The 12,770-nt window shown below is 44.5% G+C and overlaps 1 long non-coding RNA gene across 1 annotated transcript in view; it reads right to left on the reverse strand.

The window, feature by feature from the left end:
* Positions 1 to 302: 302 nt before the first annotated feature.
* The window catches only part of LOC131810029 (uncharacterized), a 31,361-nt gene continuing 18,893 nt past the window's right edge, over positions 303 to 12,770 (reverse strand). The window contains exon 3 of the long non-coding RNA XR_009345370.1: positions 303 to 441. This is a non-coding gene — a long non-coding RNA (uncharacterized LOC131810029). The remainder of the gene's footprint in view (positions 442 to 12,770) is intronic.

Raw genomic sequence — 12,770 nt, forward strand, 5'->3', positions numbered from 1 at the left:
TTAACCAACTGAGCCACCCAGGTTCCCCTTGTGTCTGGTATCTTTAATGTGACACTATGCTTTCAAGTCTTATCTGTTTGTAGCATCATGTATCTGCGCTCCCGTCCTTTTTATGGCTGACTAATATTCCACAGTTTGGATGTCTTCATAGCTCAGACTCCTATGTCAAAACACCATACACTGGTGGCCTGAACAACAGACCAACAACAAAAGAACATTCCACTCACAGCATTCTATTCCTGGTCCCTCCCCCAATCCATGTTCTCATCACATGCAAAATACATTTATTCCATCTCAAAAGCCCCCAAATTCCTAACTCATTCCACCATCAACTGCAGAGTCTCAAGTCCAAAGTCTCACACGGGGCCATCATCTTAATGAATTACAGGTGAGATTTGTGGTATGTTCATCCTGAAGCAAAATTCCTCGCCAGCGATGAACCTGTAAAATCAGATGAGTTATGGGTTTCCAATACCTAGAGCAGTAGACGGGCATAGGATAGACATTTCTATTCCCTATGGGAGAAATCAGAAAAAAGAAAGGTGTGAGGAACCCCAGCCAAGTCCAAAACTTAGCAAGACAAATCCCAAGAGATATTAAGGCTCAAGAGTAATCCCCTTGGGTTAGATACTCTGACCTCGAGACCCCAACCCCAAGGCTCTGCTGAGTGGTCCCATGTCCTGAGGCTCTGGGCTGTTAGAACTGAGGCAACTGCCCCCATCCCGCCCCAAGAAGGGAGCTCTGATGACATCTGAATAACCTCCAGGGTCAGTCTTCTCTTTTCTTTGTTTCCTTTTTTTTTTTCTCATTAAGTATGTTCTATGTCCAACATGAGACTTGAACTCATGACTCTGAGATCAACAGTCATGTGCTCTGTGGGCTGAGCCAGCCAGGCACCCCCAGGCACCCCATTCTTGCTCATAGCTGCATAGCAGTATGACCTGGTCCTGTAGGATCTCAGAACCCAACAGCCTTCCTTCCAGTGGTCCTGCCTCCTCTGTCCCGTTTAGTTCCAATGGGAAGTGCCTTTGCAGGCATAATCCCTTCTCTATTCCCGACCTCTTCTGAGATGGTTGATTAGGTCCAGGCTTCACACCCACACTAGTCTTGTCAAACAGCCAGTGAGCCACATCCTTGCTGTTTTCTTTTTGTTAAGCACTTTCTTGTCTGTTGCAATATGACAAGGTGAGACTTTTCCAAATCTTCAAGTTCTCATTCCTTCTTACCTAGCTATCCTTCTTCAACTCTTCTCCTTCCTCTTCTGTTTTACTCAAAGCCGTCAGGAGGAACCAAGCCACCCCTTCAAAACTTCATTGAGAAATCTCCACAACTAGATAGCCAACAATTCCATCACTCAGCGAGTTCTACCTTTGGCAAAACACTAGAAAGCGTGCACAATTCAGCCAAGTTCTTCCCACTGTATAACAAGGGTTGCCTTTTCTCCATTGCCCCAAAACATGTACCTCATTTCTGCCTGAGACCTCATCAGAATGGCCTTGGCCGCACACATTTCTACCAACGTTTTCCTCAGGAGAACGTGGAGGCTTTCTCTCCAGCTCACCTCTTTCCCTCCTACGCTCTCACCAGAATCGCTGTGAGCGGTCAGTGTGGACTTCTAGCACCTCAAAACTTCCAGCATCTTTCCATTACAGCTTTAAAGCCATTCCTGCTTTTGTAGGTACTTCCTGCAACAGTACCCCACTCATCAGATTTATTTATTGAGAGAGAGCGAGCGAGCTGGCGCCAGAGAGCATGAGTAAGGGGCAGGGAGAGGGAGAAGCAGGCTTCTCTGCTGAGCAGGGTCGGGCTCAATCCCAGGACCCCGAGATCATGACCCGAGCCGAAGGCAGGAGCCCAACTGACTGAGCCATCCAGGTGCCCCAGGACCGATTTCTGTCTTAGCTCGGACTGCTATAACAAAGTACCATAGGATTTAAACCATAGACATTTATTTCTCACAGTTTGGGAGGCTGGGAAGTCCAAGATCAAGGTGGCAGATTGGGTGCCCGGTGAGAGCCTGCTTCCTGGCTTGTAGACAGCAGTCTCTTTTGCATTTTATTGTTTGTGAGGTTCTTTCTGACACAAAATATATGGAGTGTTTTCCCACACCAACAACCCATTCTCAGATTCTCTGACATTCACTAGGTGTGCATAAAATGTTCAACTCAATTCTGATATTATCGACCTGGAGCGGGCATCAGACTCCGCAGGTTAAAGGGCTCAGTCCTGTGGGACGGCCTCAACTTCCCATGTCAGCTGCAAATGGGGTGCCCTGGCTGCCTACACGTTACCCAGCTGACTACAGATTTGGAGGGTCCCACGACAGCTGCCTGGAATGGCTCAAGAACTCAGAAAGCACTCTACTGACTATTACTGGTTTGTTAGAAATGCTAGAGCAGCCGAGTGGAAGAGATGCTTAGGGCTGGGTACTAGGGGTGGTGGGCTGGCATGCAATTTCCATGTCCTCTCCTGGTGTATTACCCTCACAAGACTTTTTTTTTTTTTTTTTAAGATTTTATTTATTTATGTGACGAGAGAGAGAGAAGGGTCACAAGTAGGCAGAGAGGCCGGCGGGGGTGGGATGGGGGAAGCAGGCTCCCTGCTGAGCAGAGAGCCCGGTGCGGGTCTGGATCCCAGGATCCTGAGACCATGATCCGAGCGGAAGGCAGAGGCTTAACCCACTGAGCCACCCAGGCGCCCCCCTTCCCAACACTTTTATGTGTTCACTGGAAGTTCTCCCGAAACTCGAGTTTTTACAGACCTCCAACTCCAGTCCCCCACCTTCTCCTGGAGATCAATGGGTAGAACAGAGGGCTTCCAGCCTCTAGTAAAGTGGGTGCTGCCCCTGCTCTGAGGCTATCTCTGGGACTCACCCCAAGTCACTTCTTTAGCATAAACTTAGATGGGCTCAAAAGGGGCCCCGTAGGAATGATGATAGACACTCCTATCATTCAGGAAATTCCAAGGGCTTAGGAACGCTGTGCCAGGAACCAGGGGCAGAGACTAAATATATTTTTTTATATCCCACAGCTCTAATCTCAGCTCAGAAAGGCATTTTGGAATGGAGACTGGAAAACTATAGGGACTCCATGAAAAACTGTTTTTTTCCCCACTCATTTTCCTGCTTCTCTTCTTGCCAGGACTTCCACGCCCACCTTACACTGCCTTGTAGCACAGATAATGTGCATCCTCCTTGCAAAGGACTAGGATTTCACAATATCTCCCAGCACAGTAGATAACATCCAAGGTGTGACCAGGCAGCATCAGCGGAGCATTTTCCAGACCATGGACTCACCAAGACTTAAGTGACTTACGGAAAACACCGAAAACTGGTCTTTTTTCCTGGATGCCCGAGGAGACACGTCACCAGACCACAATCCTCAATAAAAACCCTGGATCCCAAGCAAAGACAAGACCTTCTTCTTTTTCTTTCTGGTCTTCCAGATGCTCTGTCCATATCTACACACTCTCTATATCATTCATAAATGCTGCTCTCACTTCCTCTCGTTCAATTTCTATTCCGTGTGAAGCCAGGGACCCTTTTGGCTGGACCAGCCAGATCCCCCTCTGGGTCCTCAGACCCAGCCAGCCTGCATCAGAACTAGCCAGTGAAACAAGTGAGAAAACGTAATATGTGAAGGATCTCCTAGTCATCTTAAAATGCAAGAGGCTGGGGCACCTGGGTGGGCTCAGTCGGGCGTCTGCCTTCAGCTCAGGTCGTGGTCCCAGAGTCCTAGGATTGGGCCCCACACTGGGCTCCCTGGTCAGCGGGGAGTCCGCTTCTGCCTCTGCTCCTCCCCGTGTTGTGCTCTCTCACTTGGTCGTTCTCTCAAGTAAACAGATAAAATCTTCCAAAAAAAAAAAAAAATGCGAGAGGCTACTTTCATGGCGTTTTACTGTTGTTGACTATTGGAAGCATTTTGTCCCAACTGCTTAGACTGAATTCCATGCAGCAGATATTCAAAGAGACTCAGAATGTTTAGAGAACATGAAACAAAAGCCATGAAAAATGAATGACAAATTCAATAGAAATTATTCTCCCATTAAGAAGTGAATTATAACCAGAAAAAATATTTTAAGTCATACCAAAAGCAGCGACTCATTACGAGAATTCGTGTTGAATAAGTGCAATGAATAGGTTCTGGTGTTGTCTGATGACCCAATGAATGGCAAGGGACGAATGAAAAGATTTTAATTTTTTGTTCATCTGCATAAAATATGCCAATGAGTTCATAGGAACCATAGCAGGTCGCCAGGGCGGCAAAACCAAACAGGCTGATGCCCGTCATCAATTCAGAGCTTTACCGCTAAGCACAGGGTAAAAAAAACTTGAAATGCCCTGAAATCTTAGTTCATCTCTGAAGCTTCATAGAGCGTTCCACAAATTTCAAACAGTCCTAAAAATAGATGTCTTTACCAATAATGAAGGGCTATTTATTTATTTATTTTCATTTATTTTAAAAAGATATTTGGGACACCTGGGTGGCTCAGTTGGTTGAGCAGCTGCCTTCGGCTCGGGTCATGATCCCGGGGTCCTGGGATCGAGTCCCGCATCGGGCTCCTTGCTCGGCGGGGAGCCTGCTTCTCCCTCTGCCTCTGTCTGCCTCTCTGTCTGCCTGTGCTCACTCGCTCTCTCTCCCTCTGTCTCTGACAAATAAATTAAAAAAAATTATAAAAAGATATTTGTTTTGAGAGACAGAGCATGAACAGGGGGAGGGGGAGAGAGAGAGGGTGAAGCAGGCTCCCCACTGAGCAGGGATTCCCGATATGGCACTCGATCCCAGGATCCCAGGACCCCGAGATCATGACCTGAGCCTAAGGCAGTTGCTTAACCCACTGAGCCACTCAGGTGCCCCATTTTTTGTTTTTTTAAGTAATCTCTACACCCAATGTGGGGATTGAACTTACCACCCTGAGATCAAGAGTCACACACTGTACCGACTGAGCCAGCCAAGCGCCCCACCAATAGTGAGTTTTGAAGCTAAAAGATGCTTTCTGGAAACTATCAGTAATAACAAGTAAGTTTTGCTCAACCATGCTAGCAGAAAGATTAATTTTTGAACCTAAAAATTATCTTATGAAATTGTCATATGGAGAGGCAAAACTGCAGAAAGAATTATTATAGAGGCAGACAAACCATAAAAGACCCAATCTCAAAAACAGACTGAGTGTTGCTGGGGGTTGGGGGGGGTGGGTGTCGGGAGAGGGTGGTGGGGATATGGACACTGGGGAGTGTATGTGCTATGGTGAGTGCTGTGAAATGTGTAAACCTGGCGATTCACAGACCTGTACCCCTGAGGATAAAAATACAGTATATGTTTATTTAAAAATTTAAAAATTAACTTAAAAATTTAAAAAAAGAATTATTATAGAGGCAGTTATGGGACATCTGGATGACTCGGTCGTTAAAGTGTCTCCCTCTGCCACTCCCTCTGCTTGTGTTCCCTCTCTCACTGTGTCTCTGTCAAATAAACAAATAAAATCTTAAAAAAAAATTATTATAGGGGCGCCTGGGTGGCTCAGTGGGTTAAAGTCTCTGCCTTCGGCTCAGGTCATGATCCCAGGGTCCTGGGATCGAGCCCCACATCAGGCTCTCTGCTCAGCAGGGAGTCTTTTTCCCCAGCTCTCCCTCTGCCTGCCTCTCTGCCTATTTGCTCTCTCTGTCTGTCAAATAAATAAATAAAATCTTTTAAAAAAATTATTATAGAGGCAGTTAATACAATTGTCCTTCTGAATTTTTAAGTTTATTTTTTCATTCTAAATATTCATATTTGAAACTAATTTTGTGCTCATTTTTAAAAGATTTTATTTATATACATATGTGTGTGTGTGTGTGTGTGTGTGTGTGTGTGTGTGTATTTTATTTGACAGAGAGAGAGCACAAGTAGGCAGAGAGGCAGGCAGAGAGAAGGAGAAGCAAGATCCCTGATGAGTAGACAGCCCGATGTGGGGCTTGATCCCAGGACCCTGGAATCATGACCCGAGCCAAAGGCATATCCTTAACCAACAGAGCTACCCAGGCACCCCTTGTATTCATTTTCTTAAAGGAAACTGCTACTCCCAATTCATGCCTTAGGTGCTACAAAACCCAGGTCCATCCCTGTACTGGTACCATTTAAAATAGCATCTTACTAACACTATTTGTTTAGCAACTTATTTTTCAGGCAAAGCTGTCTAGAAACCACTGAGGCGGATGATGGGACTTTCTTCTGGTAGGAAGGTATGTACTCGGTTCTGCTGAAGTTAACTCTACCCGAGCTCCAGACATGAAATCTGTGACATGTGACCAAGACTAAGTCCCATGGTGCTTCTTGTTGTTGTCACACGTGGTCCAAGGTGATCTAATCTGAGTGGATTTTAGGATTCCAGCTGGGAATGATGGGAAAAGATGATGGCTTTTCCTTGCAGGGCTTGAGTTTGTCCTGGCCTGGGGGCCATTTGAACACCCTGAAGGAAGCCAGCCAGGAGAAGCAACGGATATGGCGGAAAGCAGGAAGACGGAACCAAGGAGAAACTTCGATCCACTGTTCAGCTTCCAGAGCAAACACAACCTGAGTCTACTTCTGGACTCGAGTTCCGTAAATCAGTAAGAGTCACTTATTGTTGAAGGCAGTTAGAGGTATGCTTTCTTTTCTTTTTAAGATTGTATTTATTTAGATACAGTCTAAATAAATTTAGAGATTTATTTAGAGAAAGAGAGAGACAGAGAAGTGTGCACACAGGAGCCAGGGGAAGAGCAGAATGGGAGGGAGAGGAAGCATCTCAAACAGACTCTGTGCTGAGTCCGGAGCCCAATCGGGGCTCCACCCCACACTCTTGAGATCATGACCTGAGCCAAAACCAACAGTCAGATGCTCAACTGACTGAGCCACCCAGGTGCCCCATAGGTGTGCATTCCTTTTCCTTGCACAGAAGGTGTCCTAAAAATGAAACACAGTGTGGTTACAGAGAAGCACTTGGAAATTCCTAAGCATTATTGAATATAAATGGTGAGAAATAGGAACTGATTCTTGTTTTTCCCAGCCTCTTTGTCTTAGTTTATATGACCCAGATATTGATAGGGGTAATGATCATGATAAAAATACAGATATGTTCTCAATACTGGAACATGGGGAGGAGTGCAAATACGACCAAACAAAATCCTTCAGGCCAGAGTTTCCACTCTGCATGTCATCCTTTGTTTGTTGGACTGGTAGATACCTGGGAGTTGGTCCATATTCTTTTTTTTTTTTTTTAAGATTTTATTCATTCATTTATTTATTTATTTGACAGACAGAGATCACAAGTAGGCAGAGAGACAGGCAGAGAGAGAGGAGGAAGCAGGCTCCCTGCTGAGCAGAGAGCCCAATGCAGGACTCCATCCCAGGACCCTGGGACCATGACCTGAGCGGAAGGCAGAGGCTTAACCCACTGAGCCATCCAGGCACTCCAGTTGGTCCATATTCTTTGCACATTTTTGCTTATCTAAACTATTTCATAAGTAACCAGAAAATATTTTGGTTTAAACAATCATGTTTGGCCAATGGGAGGAGACTCAACATCCTGTGAAGTGTTCATGGGAAGTGTTAACCCTGTTTTACAGATGAGGGACACTGAGTCACAGAAAGGGTAAGTGGTTTCCTAGGAGGGTCACGAAGTGGGTTAGTGACAGAGCTGAGAGCAGAATCATAGGCTTTAACTTCTGTACTAATCATGTCCGGGATTGGCTTAATGTTCTCATCATGGCAGTCGGTATTAATGTTCTGTGCTGTAGATGATCAGATCTTTCCACTGTAGATAGTAGGAATCTACAAGATTGGATAAAAGTCAGGCATGACTTACATTCAGAAGTGAGCATCTCAGCTACGTACACATATCTTTGGTAGTGAAGGATGGGTCTAAGTGGGGAAGGGTATGGTGTATAAAGAAAGGCTAAAAAGTTGAAAAAGTAGGCAATGACAATAAAACACTTCCTTAATGGGTGCTTACGATGGGTCTAGCAGTTTTCAAGGAACTTTACAGAGATCAACTCATTTAATTTTCACAATATATGAAATAGTTACTATTCTTACTCTCATCTTATAGATAAGCAATTGAGACCTTGGGTATTGCGATTTATAAGAAATATATATCTGGTCACTCAGATGACCAAAATAGATTTATTATATATATTTTGTCTTCATTCACAGTTCTGATGCATAGCTCCCAAACCCTTAGAACTTCCTAAGTGTTGAGTGTGATGAATGTGTCTTTTGTAGCATTAATGAAGGTGATGTTTGGATCTCACATAAGGTGGGGGGCTGGTTACCAGGGTGACCAACCAAGTGATAGGAGGGTTGGAAATTTCAGTCCTGCGTCCCAACCTCCAAGGAGGGAAGAGAGACTGGAGGTTGAATCGGTCAATTAGTCAATCCCGATTTTGCAATGAAGCCTCCATAAAAACCCCAAAGGACTGGGTTTGGAGAGCTCCTGGGTTGGTGAACACATGGAGAGTAGAAAGAAGGGTGCTTCTGGAGGGGGCATGGAAGCTCTGTGCCCTTTCCCCAGATGTCACCCTGTGCGTCTCTTTGTCTGGCTGTTGATTCGTATCCTTTAATAAACTGGTAAACATGTTTCCCTGAGTTCTGTGAGCTGCTCTGGTAAATTAAAAGAATCCGAGAAAGGGATCGTTAGAATGTCCTATCTGTAGCCGGTTGAGTCAGAGGCACAGGCAACAGCCTGGGGCTCACATCTGGCATCTGAAGAGTTGGGGCAAGGGTGTGGGGTGGGTTGGGGGGAGTCTTGAAGGACTGAGCCCTTAACCTGTGGAATCTGATGCTTTCTCTGGCGAATGGTGTCAGAATGGACTTGAGTTGTCAGACACCCTACTGGTGTCTGAGAGTTCCTTGGGTTGTGTGCATGGGAACACTCCTCTTACCTCAGAATTGAGTCCAGGACCCAAAAAAGGACACAGATTTTCTTACGTTAAGTAACTTGTCCAAGGTCCCAGTTAGTAAAATGGGGAAGTCAGTTTGAAATCAGGTAATCCGGCTCTGGAGTATGCATTTATAGTCCTTTGCTGAACATATCTTCCATGTCATGAATCATTTCATCTTCGGTCAACCCTGGTGCTTCATAAAATGTTGCATCTTTGTTCCTCATAGATGTTTCTCTTCTGCTATTTGGGCCACCAGAACACCAGAAAACCATTTCTTTTTTTTTTTTTTTTTTTAGATTTTATTTATTTATTTGATAGACAGAGATCACAAGCAGGCAGAGAGGCAGGCAGAGAGTCAGGCAGAGAGAGAGGAGGAAGCAGGCTCCCTGCTGAGCAGAGAGCCTGATGCGGGGCTCGATCCCAGGACCCTGGGACCATCACCTGAGCCGAAAGCAGAGGCTTTAACTCACTGAGCCACCCAGGCGCCCCCAGAAAACCATTTCTATGGAGGAAACTTTTCTCTTTCTCTCTTTCCTTCTTTCTTTCTTTATTTCTTTCGTAGGTTCCATGCCCAACGTGGGGCTTGAACTCACCACTGTGACATCAAGAGTTGCATGCTCTACCGACTGACCCAGCCGGGTGCCCTGAGAAAACTTTTCAATTATTAATTTCTTCTTTCCTTCAGTAAAGCCTGTGTCTACTATGTGCTCAGGTGTGCTGTTTGGAGCCTAGGGACACTGAACGTTTCTAGGGAGTTATGCTTTGCCAATTCCAAAGCTCCCTGCCTATGGCAATCTCATTCCCTATTCCAGGTCACTGCTCCCACATTCAGAGGTGGTGGTTCTGACTGTAGAAGTGATGTAAGGAAAGAACTTGACAACAAGGAAGCCGAAAGCACAACTCCCCATCTTTGGATACTGTGAGTTCCACGTTCTTTCTCGAGGCTTCACGTGGTAGCTTCACCCCATCATCTCCCAGACTAGGGCCTGACAGATGTACCAGAATCTGGTTGGTTGGTTGAAGATTTATTTTTTTTTTTTTTTGAGAAAGAGAGTGTGTGTGATGATAAGTGCGGGGGAAGAGCAGAGGGAGGGACAGAATCCACAAGCAGATTCCCCACTGAGCGTGTGTCCTCATCAGGGCTCCATCTCATGACCCTGAGAGCATGACCTGAGCCAAAACCAAGAGTGGGCTGCTTAACTGACTGAACCATCACCACGCCCCCAGATTCTGGTTTTGATCTGCCAACCACACAGGTCAAATCAATAACATGATTAAAGTTACTGTTATAGAGGTCCCTTATCCCTCAGTAAGGTTGAAGTTATAAAAAAAAAAAAAAAAAAGCCCATCCCCCAAAATAGCCCTGGTTCAGAAATGTACAAGTTCAGTGCTTCTGCTGTTCATAAAGAAACTTCACAGACTTTGACCCTGTCTAGGTCTCTCGTGTTTTGGCTCCGAAAAGCACTGATGAAAGATCTTCCTACAAAATCACTACCAGATGTTGGCCCCTTCAGAAAACTAGCTGGATAGGCTCATCTTTAGCAAAGGAATGTCTCCATTATCTATCCCTTCCGAATGCACTTAAAAGAAAAACAAACAAACAAGCAAAAATTAAAGACAAAAGAAAGAGAAGAAGATGGGTAGAAGGAGGAAAAACAACATTTAATTTTGCTGGTAATAAAAATGTAATTTCTTGGAATGTGACGCTTGTGTTTCTGAACATTTTAACAGCCTTATTGAATTATAATTTACATACCATGAAATCCACCCATTATAATTTGATAATTCTTAGTAAATTTATACAGATGTGCAACCATCCCCACATACCCTGGCATTCCAGAGAACGTCCATCATTCCAGAAAGTTCCTTCCAGCTTGTTTGCCGACTATTTTTATTTTATAACCTCTTTGTTTGGAGTCTCAGACAGTGAACTCAGTGAATATACTTATAATGGATGCTTTTTATATTCATTTTGTTTCTGCCCAGGGCAAGAATCCCTACTTTATTTCCCCTGAGATCTGTTGTGGGATACTATTTCCCCTAATTTTCTTACCCTCCCTTCCTTTGAAAGGTTCTTAGTTCTCCACAGATGACAGCTTTACTTGCAGTATTTCCTCTGTGTGCTCATTAGCATTTCATTATATCTTTGGGGTCCAACATTTTGGGCCCTTTGCAGAATAGTCTTCTAATCGGTAACAACAAACCAGCTTTTGGTTGTGTGTTTAAAGAACAGATACATTCCTAGTCCTGCTATGAAAATGTTTTCTGCAAATATAAGAATCACCAGTCATGAAACCACAGGATAACCCTTTTTTTCCCCCCATGAGGACATGTACATTTATCTCACCACTTTAAAAAGTCCTTTAATATGGAGAATAGCACGGCAGAGTGGGTGTCGGCAGCCCCTAGAACAAGGAGTGCTGACAAGAGGGCATGGAGCCCCAAGCCTTAGACTGAGCCCTCCCTCTTGTTATTCCTGAACCTGGTGAGTGGACATTGTGGTTGCCTCCCTGATATCCATTTTGTCCTTTTCCCATGATGTCGCAGCCACAGGCTTAGAATGGGATTGGCCACCTAGGTCTGAGAGAGGGCCACGCTTGGTTTGATTGTGGTTGCCATTTTCCACGTCCCTAGTGATTGGTTCCGGGTTGGGTAACGGGAGCACAGTTGACCCATTCAGAGTGAAAGATGTTTATTTATTGATGGTAGGAAGAAATTTCATTCTCCCTCTACGCCCCATTCCCTGCTTTCCGCTCTTTCTTCGAGACAGGTGGGTCAATAAAGTCCTTTGGTATCTAACGTGGTTTGGGTTGGACTTGCTATTTGCATTGTAAGGAGTCCTTGTGGACCTGCCTTACAATAAATAACATTGTAAGTATTAGCATCCAAATTTCACAGATTAAAACACTGAAGATTGGTGAAACTTAATTTGCCTAAAATTTGCTTTAAAAATTGACGTGATTTGGGGCGCCTGGGTGGCTCAGTGGGTTAAGCCGCTTCCTTCGGCTCAGGTCATGATCTCAGGGTCCTGGGATCGAGTCCCGCATCGGGCTCTCTGCTTGGCGGGGAGCCTGCTTCCCTCTCTCTCTCTCTCTGCCTGCCTCTCTGTCTACTTGTGATTTCTCTCTGTCAAATAAATAAATAAAATATTTAAAAAAAAAAAATTGACGTGATTCTAGAGCCCACGTTATTTATCACTGTGCTTTAGTAGTTCTCCCGACCTGTTTAAGTGCTGCTGTTCTCTGCACATTGAATGATGCTGGATACCATCCCCAGATCGAACAAACAAGATATATCTATTTCATATATTAAATATGTAACTTGGAGTGCAAGTACATGAACATAAATAAACTAAGAAACTTCCTATCCAAGCACATGAATATTTAAAAAACCAAGAAATACATGAGAAATTGCCAGGAAAAAAAATCATTCCATTATAATGAAGAGACTGTTGTTTTCAAGTCAAGAAAAAAGGGAAGCATATGCTCAGGTGTGCCAGGATACAAAACCAAAAATATTCACAGCAACATTGTTTATAATTGCCAAAATCTGGAAATGATAAAACGGCTCTTTTCCACTCTGGCTGCCTAAGGATAGATAGCCTGCCATCACGAATGATGCAGTCGATGTCCAGATGGAAGTTCATGACCAACCACTATTTCAGTAGAAACAATCCGTCATCGACATCCCTCATCCTGCAAAAGTGACAGTACCTAAAAGAGAAATTCAGGGGAATCCAGCCAAAACGTACAAGACCAGATGTCATCTTTGTATTGGGACTCAGCACCCATTTTGGTGAGTTGCAGGGACAGCTGGCTTCAGCATGATTTACAATTTCTTGGACTAGGTGAAACAGTAACATGAACCTAACCCT

Source organism: Mustela lutreola, chromosome 10 (genome assembly GCF_030435805.1).
Source record: "Mustela lutreola isolate mMusLut2 chromosome 10, mMusLut2.pri, whole genome shotgun sequence".
NCBI classification, from domain to species: domain Eukaryota; kingdom Metazoa; phylum Chordata; class Mammalia; order Carnivora; family Mustelidae; genus Mustela; species Mustela lutreola.